General features: G+C 37.3%; 1 pseudogene; it reads left to right on the top strand.

The window, feature by feature from the left end:
- Window positions 1-12282: 12282 nt before the first annotated feature.
- Window positions 12283-15284, top strand: LOC126603302 (uncharacterized; annotated as a pseudogene).
- The last annotated feature ends 3125 nt before the right edge of the window (window positions 15285-18409 follow it).

Genomic DNA, 18409 nt, shown 5'->3' with positions numbered 1-18409 from the left:
GGTCAAATGACTACTTTGCATTATCCCAACCATGAGTTCTCATGTGACATGAATATGAGAACTCTTCATTGATCGTGTTCAGTGAACTCATTCTCTATTGAGCACCTACGTACTTGTCTTGATGTCACACACACCAATGACTCGAGACTAGTCACTCTCCCTGAGAGAAGACACAGCACGTACTGATCTTAACGGATTGTCAATGCCCAATTGGCAATCCTATGATCAGGAACGTTTAGGATGTGTCTACGAAAGAATGGTCTCATGAATCTAATATCTTTAGATTGCATTCTCCCAATCACATATTCCTTGGACTTATCGTTTAAGCATATAACATTTATATGAGACGGCTCAAACAATAACCTTTGCCCTTTATATTTAAACTACGTTAGTTTAACTTGTGAAATGTCCGTAAAGTATCATCATATGATTGGTTTTATGGCACATTTCCAACAGTCTTTCCCAAGACTTTCCACACTTAAATCGATATATCATCTGGGACCACTATTTTTTTATGCTTCATCTTTTTCAATGCTACAACCATTTCTTCCTTCCTAATTCGGCGTAAAAGGAGTAATTTCTACTCTTTTGAGTTACTCAACTCCCCAAAGAAGTACTCCTTTCATGACCTTCATTGAAAAGATTATGAAAATAACCTCTCCATCTGTCTTTGACCGCATTCTCTGTAAAAAGAACCTTTCCATTCACATCCTTGATGCACCTCACTTGGTTTAGGTCCCTTGTCTTCTTTTCCCTTGCTCTAGCTAGTTTATAGATATCCAACTCTCCTTCTTTGGTATCTAGTCGTTTATACATATCGTCAAAAGCCACTAACTTAGCTTCTCTCATAGCTTTCTTTGCCTCCTTTTTTTTCTCTCTCTTTTGATATGGACATCCATCACCAACAAGCGATGTTGATTAGTCAAGCTCTCTCCCGGTATAACTTTACAATCCTTACAAGTTATACGATCCCCTTCCTCATTAGAAAAAAAAATCTATTTGTGTTTTAGACGACCCACTCTTGTAGGTGATCACATGTTCTTCTCTCTTCTTAAAGAATGTGTTGGCTACGAAGAGATCGTATGCCATTGCAAAATCCAAGATGGCTTCCCCATCCTCATTTCTCTCTCCAAAACCATGGCCACCATGAAAACCTCCATAATTGCATGTCTCCTTGCCCACATGTCCATTTAAATCTCCTCCTATAAATACCTTATCTGTCTGAGCGATTCCTTGCACCAAGTCTCCAAGGTCTTCCCAAAATTTCCCCGTCAAACTCATATCTAACCCTACTTGAAGTGCATACGCACTAATCACATTGATGAGTTCTTGTCCTATTACAATCTTGATTGCCATAATTCTATCTCCTACCTTCTTGACATCTAAAACATCTTGTGTCAAGGTCTTGTCCACGATGATGCCAACACCATTTCTCGTTCTATTTGTGCCCAAATACCAAAGTTTAAAACCTGAGTTTTCGAGATCCTTTGCCTTAAGACCAACCCAATTAGTTTCTTGTAGGCAAATAATATGTATCCTTCTCTTCACCACAACTTCTACTACTTCCTATTGTGGTGAGCCTACGCCACAATAAATAGTGGTGAGCAAAAATATAATCTTGCTTTTTTTTTTTTTTTTACCAATTCACCACTAAACAATTGGTCATTGGACAGAATAGTGCAACTTTTACAAGTTGCAATCACTTATTAAACAACAAAACAATTGGTCAGTGGACAGAATAGTGCATAATTAGATCTACCAATAGGATCATCGTTGCTTTTTGTGTTAGAAATTTTGAGTAGAAATTTCATTGTCGTGGACCAAAAGGTTCCCTCACTTTATAAGGCTTTGTCTCTTATAGAAAGTGATTGGAGTGATGGACCATGGAAAATCAAATTGGGCTAAACCTTGGGATTACGCTTTGGGAGATGGGCCTTGGGCTTTGGGGCTCTTGGGCTCGAGCTCTAATAATTAAATTATTTAATTAATTTTGAATTTAATTAATTTAATTAATTTAATTATTTAATTAATTTTGAATTTAATTAATTAAATATTTTTTATATCAACATACTCATCTTTTCAGATGAAGTTTGAAGTGATGAAAGAACGCCAAAGAGCAAAGCACCCCTCTGAGAAGTTGTCTCCCAACAGACACATCCCATTCTTATACATGTTGCAAACAGGCATAAACTTATTATAAATACATCCATCTGCATGGCATTTAGAACACAGAAAAACATAATTCTTCTTCTACAATCCAAAACATCCTTACTGAGAGAACCACAAAGAAATTCGCCAGAAGTCAAGTTTTCCGGTGCTGGAATTTTGACTTAAATCGTTGAATCTTGATGAAGCAAACGTCTGTAGAACTACAAGCACTGAGTATGGATGAAATATTTGTTTCAAAGACATTGCAGTACGCATCGATCTTTAATTTGTCTGTTTAATATTCTTTCGCTTTGTTCATACTCTGTTAATTTATTTATTTGCATTTACTAGTTAGTAGCATATATAAAATTATCATTGATTGTTGATATTTATCCATCATTTTGTACCAATAAACAACAAAACAATTGGTCAGTGGACATAATTGTGCAATTTTTGAACAACTTGTAAGCACTTATTAGAGATTGGTGGCACTGAGGCTAAAACGGCCAATGATCTACTGTCCCAAAATGGGTGTCTCATTTCATGTCTCATTGCAAATATTATTACACGTGTCTTTACACCTACCAGAGCATTCACACTGTTAAATACTATATGAAAGTACAATTAAAAATTAAAACGAAGATTAATTTCATAAAGTCATTTTGCCAATAAAAGTCTAAACCCATTAATTACACCAAGTTATCTTCCTCCGATCTCTTCAGTCCGCCGCTACTCATCATGATCTCAGCGAGCAATCTCCTCCCCTTGTCTTTCCAGTTTGCTGTCACCGCCACCATCACCACCATTATACTACCAAAAACAAACCTCCTTTCTATGGCTCATTATACAACCTGGAAAGCTAATCTCGATACGGGATGTTCTGCTCTGAATCTCTTGCGAGCATCGTTATCTTTGGTCACCATTTGCCCGAGACACCAAAACGAGATATTTCTAGAGTTTGGGTGTAAATGGATGCAGATAAAATTCATTCTTGACAAATTATTGGACTGGATCTAAACGTACAAGTTGAGAATTTGAGTTTATTAGAACATGAGAGTCCAGATTTGCAGACATGCTTCAAAAGCAAATTAAAACATTTTTGATACTCACTATCGTAACAATCATTTTCAAGCATCTTCCTCAAATTATACGTACTACTTTTTCATGTATTATTTACAACATATAGACATACATAGAGCAGAAAGCGTTAATTGAACGTGTTCAATAGTAGAAGTTGATTAGGTCAGTTGGTCAAGACAGTTTCAACCCCTTTATACCCAAGTTTAAGTTTAAGAGTAGTAGCCTTGTACAAAGAAAGAAGGAAAACAAAAAAGAGTCAAAGATTGTTGTAAAATTGAAGGTATGTGCAGTGGAATAAACAAGACACAAAATTTACGAGGTTCCTCTACAGTCAATGTGACTGGAGTACATCATCGGGGCAGCAGTGATGCTTTCATTATAATCTGAAATAATAAGAGTACAAAGATAACTCTCTTTACTCTCCCCCTCTTCTTCCTCTTTTTTCTCTTCCTCTTCTTTCCTCTCTCTCTCTCTCTACCATGAGTCTCTCACTACTTCATTTCTTCTTCACCTGCTTTCAGTTTATAGGAAAGGTTACTGTAGCAACACTATTCACTTTATAAAATTTCCACAAATGAATAGTGAAAATACTGTGCATAAATAGTAACAAACTATTTATGTGAGCCATCCACATATTATTCACAACACTCCCCTTTGGATGGCCACAAGTCTTTGATTGACTCGTTAAAATCTTGATCTGTTTTGGATGCTCCCTCTGATGAGTATATCCCCCTGATTTCAAATCATTTAGGCTGATCGTTGATCATTCTGCTTCAGTCTCTTAGCAAAAAGAGTTGTCGAAAAAGGTGTTTTACTTGTTGTTAACGTTCCACAGACTTGTTCTTTAACTGGGTTGGAGGGACTTCTGCTAGACTTCCTCCAAATGTATGAATTTACTCCTTTTATCTAGAGTTGAATTTGATTCAAGTGTGGTGGACACTTGATCTTGAATCAGACTTGTGATTTCTTAAAGGGCTTTCAAGGCTTGATCTTGAATGAAATTGGACCATGAGGAGCTTCACGTGGCAAGTGATCTTCGGCTTTGTCGAGGATGAATCAGCACATGTTTGTTGTGCTTGTCTCCACATGCTTCAATGTATCATTTTCACTTGCCTTATATGTTCCCCTTGCATAAGTGGTATTTTCCCTAGTTTTCCCCCATGCATGTGTGGCATCTTCTCTTGTAGTATTTGTCCCATGATGCAAGAGTGGAATGCAACCCTTGTATTTGGATGGTTCATCACTTCTTGGTGACTGGAGACCCAGCTCCAACAACAGTTAAAGATGGCTACTCAAGAGCAATGCTAGGTAAGCAATCAGGAAAGGTTCCAGGCAGTCGGTTCCTTATAGGAAGTTTGAGTGGAGGTTCCGACATATTGCTTTCTTTATCCTTGTCTTTGCAAGTAAGAACAAGGACAAAGGAAAAGACATGGAGAAAGCATGATATGAGATATTCTTGCTTTCGACCCTGATGATATGAGATACCCTTGCTCTGGTGTGACTTGTTTTGAAGAGGTATTCTCGGAAAGGAAGAAAACTGAGTATTTCGAGATGCTTTGTTGAAGATGCATTCTCGGAGATGAGGAAGAGTTAGATATTCTTGCAAGTCTGCCTTGTTATGAAGAACGGAGGTCGACATATATAGAGATTTCCCAATAGAAAGTAGTGGTGCTGTGCGTTTACTCTTGTCAGCCACTGTGGTGTAATTAGAATAGTAAGATTTACCCGTTTTCAACTTTGTCAGAGAGCTTTGACAAAGTTGCACGCGATATCCAAAAAAGCTGAGATTGCGTCTGAAAAATGTCAAAGAACTTTATTCAAGAAAATCTGCCTATTGAAATTCAGAGAGCTGTGCCTCTTTGATCTTTGAACAAGTGGCTCTGTTGCCTCTTCTTTGATTTCCTCTGTTTACTCCAAGATGGATAGTTGGATCCATTCAATTTTTCTGAAACTAGCATGTGACCAGGACTGTTTGAATGATGAACATAATATGGGTTTGATGAATCCATACCTAAATTGTTTGAATTTTTGTTTTGATTTCACTGTTTGGCAATGTGTCTGACATGATGTGAACGCATGCAATAGGATCTTAGGCTCTGATATCATATTAAATGAATGAATAGTATATTGCAGGGCTATGGAAAGTGATTGGCTGAATAGTTTTCATATATTTCATTGCCCAAGTAAGAGTACAATAGATATATACAACTAAGTCAACTAATCTACAATAAAACCTAGGAAATCACATCCCTCTTTTAATGGGATTTCACATCAACTACTTTAGGTAAACATATTATACAGAATATTACACGATCCTTTCTTAATAAATCCAGCAAGCCCTAAGAAGTAAATTGACAAGAATATCCCACTACATGAGGGGCATGTGACATATTTTAACGGCAAAAGGGATAAAAAGTAACGTAAGTGGCAAATTTCAATAGTTAGGAGAGTTCAGGTGATTAAATTTGAAAATTGAAAGTTCATGTGGTATTGACACATACTTGCAAGTTCATGTGGTATTTGTGCAATATCCCCTTACCCAATTTAACTATTTCTATTCTATTTTTTTCCTTGATTGGGATTTGAATTTAATTTACTATTGGGTTTCAAATTTAATATATCATACTTAATTGGGTTTTAAGTTGTGTCTCTGTCTAAATAAATGTGAAAAATTACTGTTTAAATTTTGAAATTGATTTGGGGTTTTGAATTTTAAACAAAAAAAAAAACATTTTGCAATCAATTGCTGTTAAAACGCAGAAGAAAAAGAAGAGATGAGCAGCAGCGCTACTACTAGTAAATAGTAAGGATAATAGTAATACAGCAGTAGAGTGGCTGCAGTCTGCAAAAGCACAAGACACAAAATTGGATATTGTTTCCGATTTGACAGAAACATTAAAAGAGTTGGGATCTCGAGGACTCAAAGTTCAAAAATCCGGTAAGAAATTAAGAATTTGCTTCCTCCGCCATTTTCTATTTGCAGATTGAGTGTTTGACTTCTGAGTATTGGGTTGAATACAAAGCACTGTAAGCTGAGATGTTGAAATGTTGGGAGGAACTCCACAATTAAAGGAGGGTCGGTGTTATTCAACAATATCTCAATCAAGGTATTAAATATCAATGATATCGGAAATATCGGTAGTCCGAAAACACAAAAATATCGATGGAAATATCGAGATATTATCAATATCGATAAAAATAATATGGAAACCACGGAAATTGTAAGAAAAACTTGGAAATTTTTATTGAAATTTTGCTAGATGTTTATTTAGTCAATTATCTATTAGTTTATCACAAAAAATTGGAAGGAAATGCATTGCATGATGGATTTAACATTATCAAGTTGATTATATAGCGAGCTGGCAAACATTGTGAGTGTAGAAAATATATAGTAATTAATGAAAGAAGTTTAAACACACCATAATCATTTATATATAATGAATTAGTACAGTATTTTACACTTTATACATTGTATGGTAAGATACATGAGTGACTTAGTACCACATAGAGTTCCTATGAGGTTCAAAATTTTGACTATCTTCATCATCTCTATGTGTCGAGTAAGTGTATTGTGAAGAGTAGTCATCAAATGATAAATTCCCAAAATAGTTTTGCATGTAATTGTTAACATGCCACCCATATGGATCCGAGATTAATTATCACCATTTTTTTTTACAGAAAATAGATCCACAAACTAAACACAATCCAAAAAAAATTTAATTTTGTTCAACAAAAGATTTAAGAGAACCAAAAATTTTAATTTTGTTCAACAAAAGAAACGAACATTAATGTTTTTGTTCTAGCATGTGTTGAAACATTGGATCCCCTTTCAATTGCCTTGAGCCATGAGCCACTCTCATTTTCAAACCAACCCGTGTAGAAAGAAAAGGAAGATGCTTTTCAGATTCCCAACCACTCTCTCTCTAGAATATGAGAGATGCTCTCATTTCTCCAACCTCAAGCCCAGCGCCCATTCTTACAGCCTTCTCTCTCACAGCAGCTCCACTCTCTCTCATAGCTCTTCATTATTGTCTGCAACCTAAAGCCCAGCAACATACACACCTCCGTGTCTCAATAATCATGAAAACTGAGATGCATGAAGGTAAATCCCTCCTCCATGTGTGTTAATTTTTTTTGTTCTTTCGTTTCAGATTTATGTGTTGGACTGAAATAGAGCGAGATCTAACACATGCATGTGCTTTCGTTTGAGATTTATTTCTATTTCTATTCTTAACCTCTGAATATTTCCACCAATTCTGGAGGGTTTTGATTTAGTTTGGTGAAGGAATAGAACTGATTCTAACCCTGGACAATTTCTACATCTTCTCTGCAGAACCCGGTAAGCTCCGACGATGTCAAAGATCTGGAGGATGAGCAACAGAGCAAGTCCGGGAGGCGATCCAAACGACGCAACCTTAGCTGCCTTTCCGACGACAGAGCCACGAGATTGTTTCGATAATATCGAATATATCGCGATATTATTGATAATATTGCGATATTTTGACAACAATTAGAGGATACGTGGGAAAATATCGATTTCTCTAATAAACGATAATATCGGCGATATTTCGCCGATATTATCGATATTTTAGTCATTGATCTCAATCCATCTTGCTTTGCTTGCCTTGCATTCAAACCCACGATTGGAGGTAGTACTAATTATACTATTAGTCAAATACCAACCTCAACGCGTTGTTTCTGTCCCTTTTTCTGTATCTCACTACATAATTAGTATTTAGGGGATGATAAATATTTCGTTTTCAATACACAGTTTTTTTTCATTTTTTATGAACGAAAATGATAAATAACTTTTTTTAACTTCTCACATAGTTCAGTTAACGTTGTCATCTGATTTCGTTTGATTTATTTCAGTTAAAGGTCAGAAATTAAAAGGGTATCTTAATCAGCTTTCTTTTTTAACAATAAAAATCAGTCATTTAGTACTACAGTTTAGTAGTATTCTTTTTCACTTCTAAGTGAGAGATTTTAGGTTTCATTCTTGTCAAAGGTGAATTTGAACCACATTATTGTTGCGAGTTATATATTAGTTAGAGTGTAAATGCTAGTTTATTGTCCCACATTGGTGAAGTACATATGTAATACCAATTGTAACTCCTATATATACTCCACTTTGGAGATTAATGAATATATAAGAAATTCCCAAATATTGTCATATATATTTTTGGTATTTACCATGTTTAGTTTAATATTGGTATTTACCATGTTTAGTTCAATATGGCATCAGAGCAGTTCAAGTGTGAAACATCAAATCGTGCTTCATTTCCTGTAAGTGATTCTAAAGCTACTTTGCCATTTGATTTGATACATTCTGATGTGTGGGGTCCAGCGAAAATTACTTCTAATGGATTCCGTTGGTTTGTTACTTTTATTGATGATTGTACTCGGTTAACTTGGGTGTTCTTGATGAAGAATAAGAGTGATGTTCCGTTACTTCTTCAAGAATTTTGTACAATGGTGTCTACTCAGTTTCAGACCAAAGTTAAGGTCTTCAGGTCTGATAACGGGGGAGAATATATGAATCACACTTTGGCATGTTTTTTTCATGATCATGGTATTATTCACCAGACGACTACTCTGTTTACACCCCAACAAAATGGTGTGTCCGAACGGAAGAATCATCAAATAATGGAAGTTGCCCGCTCCTTGATGTTGGATAAATGTGTTCCTAATCATTTGTAGGGTCATGCTGTTTTGGCTGCTGTGTATTTGATCAATCGTGTTCCAAGTAGGGTTCTTGATTTTCAGACACCGTTCAATGTGCTACAAAAACATGTTTCTCTTGTTTCTGTATCAAAGCTTCCTCCGAAAGTGTTTGGATGTATTGCGTATGTGCATGTCTACTCTCATCAGTGGAGTAAACTTGATGCATGTGCTCTCTGGTGTGTCTTTATTGGGTATGCTAACAATCAGAAAGGCTATAAGTTTTATCATCCTCCGACTCAAAAAACTTATATTACCATGGATGTCACCTTCCATGAGGAAGTTTCGTATTTTGTGAAGCCCTCTTCCGACTCTCCACTTCGGGGGGAAAGGGGGAGTGAAGTGCAGATTCGAAGAGATGGTATGGATGATGTGTTACAGGCAGAATTAGGAACAGAACCTATTATGTTGCGTGATACTGATCAGTCGACTACAGATAGTGATCGGTCAACTGTTATTCCCGGAACTATTTCTACTGACGATAGATCAGATGTGCCCAGCGAGTTGTCTGTTAATATGTCTGACGAATTACCTTCTAATGATCGGTTGCCTGCTGCTGATATGTCTAACGAGTTGCCTAATGATGGTTCGTCCAATGATGATTCTTCTAACAGTTTGGTACAAGATGGTGGCATACATGAGGTAAATTTTAACGATTCTTCTACTTATCAGTTGCCTCCACGAGCTAATTGTGGAAAACCTAAAGTACAATATGAGCCTGATATGCATGCCAAAGCCAAATATCCTATCAACAATTATGTGTCTACTCATCGTTTATCCAAATCATATGCATCTTACATATGTTAGCTATCTAGTATATCAATTCCAACAAAATTGCAAGATGCTTTGTCTGACCCTAAGTGGGTTAATGCCATGAAAGTTGAGATGGAAGCTTTGGAAAATAATTCTACCTGGGATTTGGTTCCTTTACCAAACGGAAAAAAAGTCGTTGGATGTAGATGGGTGTTTACTATTAAGCACAAAGCAGATGGTTCTATTGACCAGTATAAAGCTAGATTAGTTGCTAAGGGTTATACTCAAACCTATGGGGTGGACTATCAGGAGACATTTGCTCCTGTTGCCAAACTTAATACTGTGCGTGTTCTTCTGTCCTTAGCAGCAAACCAGGATTGGCCTCTGTTGCAGTTTGATGTTAAGAATGTTTTCCTTCATGGTGATCTTAAGGAGGAAGTGTATATGTATCTCCCACCTGGTATTGGAACATCTCCTGGAAAAGGTGTTGTATGCAGGTTACGAAAGGCCTTGTATGGTTTGAAACAATCTCCTAGAGCATGGTTTGGGAGGTTTACAAGTTCAATGAAGAAGTTTGGGTATATCCAGAGTTATTCAGATCATACTTTGTTTCTAAAGCGACAAAATGGTAAGCTAACTGCATTGATTATTTATGTTGATGACATGATAGTGACTGGTGATGATCAGAAGGAGATACAATGTCTTCAAAAGTACCTAGCTACTGAGTTTGAGATGAAAGAATTGGGTGAATTGAAGTATTTTCTTGGAATTGAGGTTGCACGATCCAAGCATGGTATTTTTCTGTCTCAACAGAAATATGTTCTTGATTTGTTAGCTGAAACAGATATGTTAGATTGCAAACCTGTTGATACTCCGATTGAGCAGAATCATCGTCTGGGCTTATTTCCAGATCAAGTTCCTACTCATAAGGAACGGTATCAGAGGCTTGTGGGGAAATTAATTTATTTGTCTCACACTCGCCCTGACATTGCTTATGCAGTTAGTGTGGTAAGTCAGTTTATGCACTCACCTAGTGAAGCTCATATGGATGCAGTAACCCGTATTTTGAGGTACTTAAAGATGGCTCCTGGCAGAGGCCTGTTTTTCTCCAAGAATGGTCATTTGAATGTCGAAGGGTATACAGATGCAGATTGGGCAGGTTCTATCACTGATCGGCGATCTACATTTGGATTCTTTACGTTTGTGGGTGGTAATTTAGTTACTTGGAGAAGCAAGAAACAAAAAGTGGTGGCTAGGTCAAGTGCAGAAGCTGAGTTCGTGGTATGTCGCATGGTATATGTGAGTTGTTGTGGTTGAAAAAACTGTTGAGAGATCTTGGGTTTAACCCCAAAGGTGCTATGAAACTTCATTGTGATAACAAGGCTGCTATTGAGATTGCTCATAATCCAGTGCAACATGATCGAACAAAACATGTGGAGATTGATCGACATTTCATTAAGGAAAAATTGGATGTTGAAATTATTATGTTTCCGTTTGTGAGATCTGAAGATCAACTTGCTGATGCTCTTACTAAGGTTGTGTCTAATAGTGTGTTTTCCAACTCGCTTGACAAGTTAGGCATACGTGACATCTTTGCACCAACTTGAGGGGGAGTGTTGCGAGTTATATATTAGTTGGAGTGTAAATGGTAGTTTATTGTCCCATATTGATGAAGTACATATGTAATACCAATTGTAACTCCTATATATACTCCACTTTGGAGATTAATGAATATATAAGAAATTCCCAAATATTGTCATATATATTTTTGGTATTTACCATGTTTAGTTTAATATTGGTATTTACCATGTTTAGTTCAATAATTATTGCTAGCCCATTGTGAATCTTAGCCTACTCCACCACTCATTAGTGTAAATAATATCATTTATTCAAAAACAATGAAAATCAAAAAGTGAAAACTACTTTCATGAGTTTTTAAAACTAAGTGAGAGATTTTATGTTCCATTTTCGTCAAAGGTGAATTTGAACCACATTATTGCTAGCCCATTGTGAATCTTAGCCTACTCCCCCACCCATTAGTGTAAATAATATCATTTATTCAAAAACAATGAAAATCAAAAAGTGAAAACTACTTTCATGAGTTTTTAAAACTTGTCTTTCAGTTTTCAATTTTATAGAACAGTTTCATGGAAACGAAATGGTTATCAAATGATCCCTATTCTAACTCTACCACTTCCGTGTTTTTTATCATTCTTTCTTTCTATTTTATTTTAGTAATTTAGTGTTGGGGGTATTCAACTGCCCAAAATATTATTACTATAAAGAATTAGTCAAAATAATTAATTTAGTGTTGCTTGTTTGTTTGCTTTCTTGGAGTTGGTAAGTTCGGTTCCTCGTACTTACCCATGCTTTATGCTTGTGTGTTAAATATTATTCAGTTGAATTGCTTTGCTATGGAATGTGGATGCCTCATCCTGTCTGCATAATTAACGATAAAAACTCGGTCAGTGAATTGGGGACTTTGCTGAGAATATAATTTACCAAAGGTTGCCTGCAACTGCGAGTGGAAGGAGGGTTTGGAGAAATTAGGATGTGAAACTTTAGCCCCAAGTAACAGACATGTTGAGCTCTGATGATGAAGAAAATGATGTGTTCTTCGACTCGGATGACTTGTCACCTGCACGATCACATGTAGTAAAAGAGGAGTACGAAATTTGGATGAATGAGCCACCAAGTGTTAAGGAAAGACGCAAGATTTTTCTGCGAAAAATGGATTTAGCAGAGTTTGCTTCTGTGGAGATGTGATTGGAAAGACTTTCAGAATGCAGTGGAGCTTCCCCAAGCTCTTGCATTTCGTCTTCCAGTCATCACCTCGAGGAAGATTTGGGTGTTTATACAAGGGAAGGGGACAATCAAGCAAATTTTATGTACAATACATTAGATAGTTACTGATAAAGTTTGTTGATTTTTTGTTTTTGATTGAGTGTTTGAACCAGTTTCTTTTTTATTAGGATGGCAGAGAAAAAATGGAGAAAACTAGGAGGTTGGATACTATCTTAGCAAAAATGCAGCAGCCCTGATTGATTAAGTAAGGTGAGATTTTACAAGGGTATGGTGCATTGCCATCACCCATACTTGTTAAAAAAAATGATTGACAAGAGACTTTAACAACCATTTAAGCATTACTACTCCAGATTACATCCTAACCCTTCATTTGGGGGTTAAGTGATTTAATCTGGAGTGTACACTTGTCACTCACACACCTACACCCACATTTAAACAAAACTAGCCATTGGAGACTAAAACCCTTCATCTTCTTTCTTCTTCTTCGATGCAGACAACACCCTTTGCTCGGGAGCCCCTTGCTGCCTTCGACTCCTCGACTCCAGGAGCTGGTTAGCTTCCAACAGTTACATACAAGGCAGCTCAAATTTGGTCTTGACTCACAATGCTGTTCATATTGTTTCACCTTCTGCTACGGATCCTTCTCGGAGAGATCGCTGAGGCTCCAGTAAAATAATGTGAGAATTCACAGGAGGGTGAAAAGAAGATGAAAGTCTGGTGGAAACAGTTTATAAACAAGAGGAAGAGAAAAGGAGGTAAAGTTGTGTCTGAGGTATCAAAACCAGATACTGAAATACTGAAACAATTTAGGATGAAGGTCAAGCAGTACAGTAAGAAGTGCATGGAGTTCACTTCATTATGCAGCGGGCAAGAAATTCATGCGCACTGGTATTGAGATTCAGTTCAACAAAACTGTTTGTGTATTTCATCATGTATTGGTACTACAAGTGAGAACTCTTATAGAGAGACCGAGCAAGGTTAAGAACCCATTGAACAATTACAAAACAGCTACAAGAAAGAGACCAAAAGATAAAAACACTAGCCCTAGTTGCAAGTTACAAGAAATCTAGAGCTGAGATACTAGAAGACATAAACCCTAGAATTAAGGGATAGTTGGTAACAAAAAATGACGGTTTAGTAGCAGCTGCAACTCTACCCGAGAATGAGGGCTAGAGTTGCAGTTGCAACTTGAACTTTGATGAGTTGTGATGTGCCTTGAGCAACCTTCCAACATAGATCCAAGTAGACTCTAGCATGCTCATACCCGGTCAGTTTCAATAGTTGGGGTGATTAAATTTGTCCTGATGACCAGTATCTTGCAACTGGTGGTGAAGATGGGGTTGTACGCATCTGGCATGTTACATTAGTAGATGCCTCTAGTAACTACTTAACACCTCAAGGGATATTTGATAGCAAACTTAAGAAAATAAAGTACGGATTTCAAGTGATCTTTCCTGAAAAGGGTTTTCGAATTCAAGAGTCACCTCTGCAAGAGTTTCATGGCCATTCCAGTGATGTGTTAGACCTGGCTTGGTCGAATTCAAATGTGAGTATTTCGTAACTTTACCTATTTGGTTGACAAATGTATAATCATATTTACAACTTTGTAGTTTGTGACTGATGTAAGTCAAAATTTGTGCTTATTACAGTGTCTTGTTTCTTCGTCCATGGATAAAACTGTTCGTCTGTGGGAAGTTGGTCGCAGTCACTGCCTATATATTTTCCATCACAATGACTATGGTAAGTGTGTATATAAATATATATGTATATATTATTTGTATGCGATGTTTTTATTTTACCCCTTTCATAATCTTAAATGCATTTCCCACAAATTTGTATGTGGTGTTATATTCTGAAACGTAACTCTACAAATTTTAAATGGTACCGGTGACATGCCTTCAGTTCAATCCTCGAGATGACAATTATTTCATAAGTGGATCGATAGATGGGAAAGTTCGAGTTTGGGGACCTTCTGAGAAGCGAGTTGTGACTGGGCTGATGTTTGAGATGTCATAACTGCTATATGTTATCAACCAGACGGAAAAGTATGATTCTTAGTACCTGATTAGGCATGATGTTATTACTCTGCTACTACGATTATAAACCCATGAGTTCTCTCCTCGATGAATGCTAACCATATGGATTTCTATTTTGCAAGCAGGGTTTCGTGGTTGGTTCCGTTACAGGCACTTGCCACTTCTATGAAGTATCAAGTACGTAAATGTTGGTTGTTATCTTCGTGATGAATATCAAATGTTGCATTTTTTCACTTGGGGAGTGTCTAAACTGATTTTGTGGTTGGGTTCGACAGGGGATTATCTTCAGCTGGTTGTGCGAATGCATATTCATGGTAGGAAGAAAACCTCCAGCAACCAAATCACCGGAGTCAAGGTTTTACACTCAATGCTCTTTCGACCTTTTCTTTTCCACCGAGCTTCTATAAGATCTAATTCATTCGTTAACACTTACGTTTAATTTTTTCAGTTTTGCAAGGAAAAGCCGCAGACGGAGTATAACTTGTAAGGAAATTCAAAGGTGTGGATGGTTTCCCCATTCTCTGTAGCATATGCTCACATTTGCATCCTACTCGCTCAGCACGTTGTATTCGTTCGCGGTTACTTTCTGAATGTAACAGGTCTTGCAAAGTCGGGAAGTCAGACGTCAGCTTTGTTGGAAGTTTTGAGACTCTTGTCCCACATTGGGGAAAACATGATTCTCAAGGGCCTTTATATAGATTTAGTGTTTTAGTCTAGTAATTAGAATATGGGCCATTTGGAACTGGATTGAAGGCTTGGGCCTTATGGTTGTGTGGATTATGCTTGTATAATATAGCCTAAATACAATTAATATTAATTAATCAAGACAAGGGTTGGGCCTTTTGGAATTTAAAATTAATCTGATTCATTAATTTTAATTTTCGGATTAAATTTTTAATTAATTTATTATTAATTAAAAACGTTTTGATTAAAAGACACAGCTCTTAGAAAAGAGTTGTGAACCTTCAAATACACTGAACTGGTATTTGAAAGGGTGTGAAACAGCCTATATATCTGCAATCCATGGTATCCAAATGAATCATCTTTTCTTCTTCCTTTTCTTCCGTACAAACTTTCCAGAGAGAGTAAACACACAAAGCAATTCGCTAGAATTCTATAATCCAGTGCGGGTTATAGGATTAGGTAGTTGTATCCTGGTCGAGCAGACGTTATAGAACCACAAGCATAAGAGTGGGACGGAATTACTGTTTGAAAGACATAACTTTTACGCTAGCCTCTACCTTCTGTAATCAAGTTAGTACCGTTGACATTCTTATATTAATTTCTGTATTTATTGTATACTTTTCATTCTGTATAGCAAGTACCTTTTGTGAAATAAAAATTGTGAATTTCAAGTTCTGTTTATTTCTGTTATTATGTTTATTTCTGAATTGTTCTCCAACAAGCTTATTTTACATCGAGCGGGAAACATATAATTTCAGGCGAAGAGGATTCACAAGTTTATTTTTGAGACTATAATGGTTCATGTGTCTCGTCATCCAAACAAACCAAATTTGTTCAATCATGTGAGCATTTCTTAAGTGAAGGTGTGTCTGTTGTGGTTCATTGGCCAGACATGAGAACAGAACAAAGGAGCTTGGAAGCTGTTTCGACAGGAAATCTGGTTGGTGCATGTTCCTGCTCGAGCATACAGCTCACCGAGGAGTTGGCACTTTGGTTGATTGTCGGGCTCCTGCTTGTCACAATACTGCAAGAAGAGAACAAAGTTAGTTCTGAAATGTGCCTTTATGGGGCCTTAGGTGAAGGCCTTGAGGCTCGCAATCAAAACCAACTAGGTGCTTAGCGTGCCACTGCCATCTCTGTATGGCAGATGTAGAACAAGTGTGTTTTAAGCCGATTACTTGCGCCCCAAGTTATTTCTGACTTCTTGTTTATCAAATGATTGTTGTAGGTGAGTTAAGTCTACATTAAGTTCATTTATATGCCTTGAGATGAAGGACCTTTAGTTATCTTGTATGCTCGAGGGGTGAAGGTCCAGATCTGATCAAGTCATCAGTTTAATTCATTCCAATCTTAATAAAATGACTAAGTGAACCAGATCTGAGAATTGATGGGGCTTTGGGTCATCAAAGGATTGGAAATAACTTGAATATAAACTGGGGAATGCATTATAACAACAGATCTATTAATTGAAAGACAAAAACAAAGAGAGTCGGGCAAGATTTCACCTTGTCGGGCAACGAGTTTATACACGAGGGATCGATACTACAGCATTTATGAAAAGGTAGCAGAGTTTTTACATAGACAAAAGATGTCTTTCTAAGGAAATCTAAGGCTAAAAATGATGTAAAGTCTAGACAAAGCACGGCTTTCTGGGTATTTGCTTGGCTAAGAGATAAGTTGTATGTATGTTTGTTTGTTTGATTGGTTGAGTGTCTCTGTCTCTAGGCCGTCTTCCTCCTTTTATAGACGAATTAGCCCGACTGCTTCTAACTTTGTTCTTGCCCGAAAGCAATTGAAGGGTAGTGACTCATCAATATTTTACTTGTACTGCCACTGAAAAGTACTTTTGGGCTGAGAGTATGTTGATTTTCATCAGTTATCACTTCTCTTGTAAGCACCTAACCTTTGCATTAATGGGGGTGTAACACCCCACCCTTCCTTTTTATTTAAAAAATAGTTTTGGTTTTTATTTGGTGAGCCCAAGGGGCCCACCCCCCTAATTTTGTCCCCCCGAGCCCTCATCTCTCTCAGCCTTCTTCTCTCTTTGTTCTTCTTCTTCTTCCCTTTCCCGTATACCTCTCTCATTCTCTCTCTCTCAACACCGAGAGCTTCACCTAGCCCTCACCTTAACTCCCTCATAAAATCGAACCCAAAAATTATATTTTTGGAATCCCAGTGACTAGAGGAACCCTGCATTGTACTTGCATGCATCATTAGAACACCTCTGTGTGTTCTGCCATTGAAGCCGAGAGCTTCAAAGCTCCAGAACTCGAACCCAGGTGAGATTTGTTTTCCTTCTTCAAATTTCTGGGTTATGCATGTTGTTTTGTGTCCTATATTGAGAATTATGTCGAAAATCTCTGGAGTTAATCTCTTGTTTGGAATTTGGGCATGCATGTCACTCCACCGACGAACTCCAGCGAAATGTCGTCGAGTTCTAAGTTGGTGTGTGTCTTAGTGCATCTAATCTCTTCCTATTTGTCTCTGTGATAACTGGGATGAGGTTTTGAACCCTTTATTCAAGTCCTAACCCCTGCATACATCTCAAACTCTATCTCAGTTCACAGCAAGTGTGAAAGGACGAACTCCGACGAGTTTGTTGCGGTGGGTGCACGGACCCCTTTAATTTCGAACCCAGGTAATTATTTTACCTTGCTATTTGTTGTTAGTGCCGTGTGTGGTGTGTGTGTGTGTTGTGTGTGTGTGTGTGTTGTTGTGTACCGTGTGTGTATGTGTGTATGTGTGTATGGTACAGTACATATTTGCATGTGTGGTGCAGTGCATATGTGTATATGTGTGCATGTGCTTGCTATGCATGTGCGTGAGTGTGTGTACACAGGTTGGGCTTAAAGCCCGGCCCTGTTTTTAAAGCTTTTAGCTGTGGGCTGTGTATGTGTGTAAGTGTGTGTGAGTGTGAGTGTGGGTTTGGGTTTAAGCCCAAACCACCTATTTATTTCTAACTAAAATCAAAACCCTTTACCTAAACCCATTAGACACTAACCCATTCAACCCAAATCCTTTAGAAATTTTATTTATTTATTTATTTATTACATTTTTGTGCTTAGGTGAAGTTGCTAGTGAGGGAATTCGTAATCCTTATCCGCACAACTCTACTACTAAGGAGTATCTGTGAGTGAACCCCTTCTAAAATTGTTGGAAATGTGCCCTAAAGCCAATCATGT

Source organism: Malus sylvestris, chromosome 15 (genome assembly GCF_916048215.2).
Source record: "Malus sylvestris chromosome 15, drMalSylv7.2, whole genome shotgun sequence".
NCBI lineage: Eukaryota > Viridiplantae > Streptophyta > Magnoliopsida > Rosales > Rosaceae > Malus > Malus sylvestris.
Note: the sequence above shows the minus strand (reverse complement) of the source record. Positions and strands in the feature narration are given on the sequence as shown.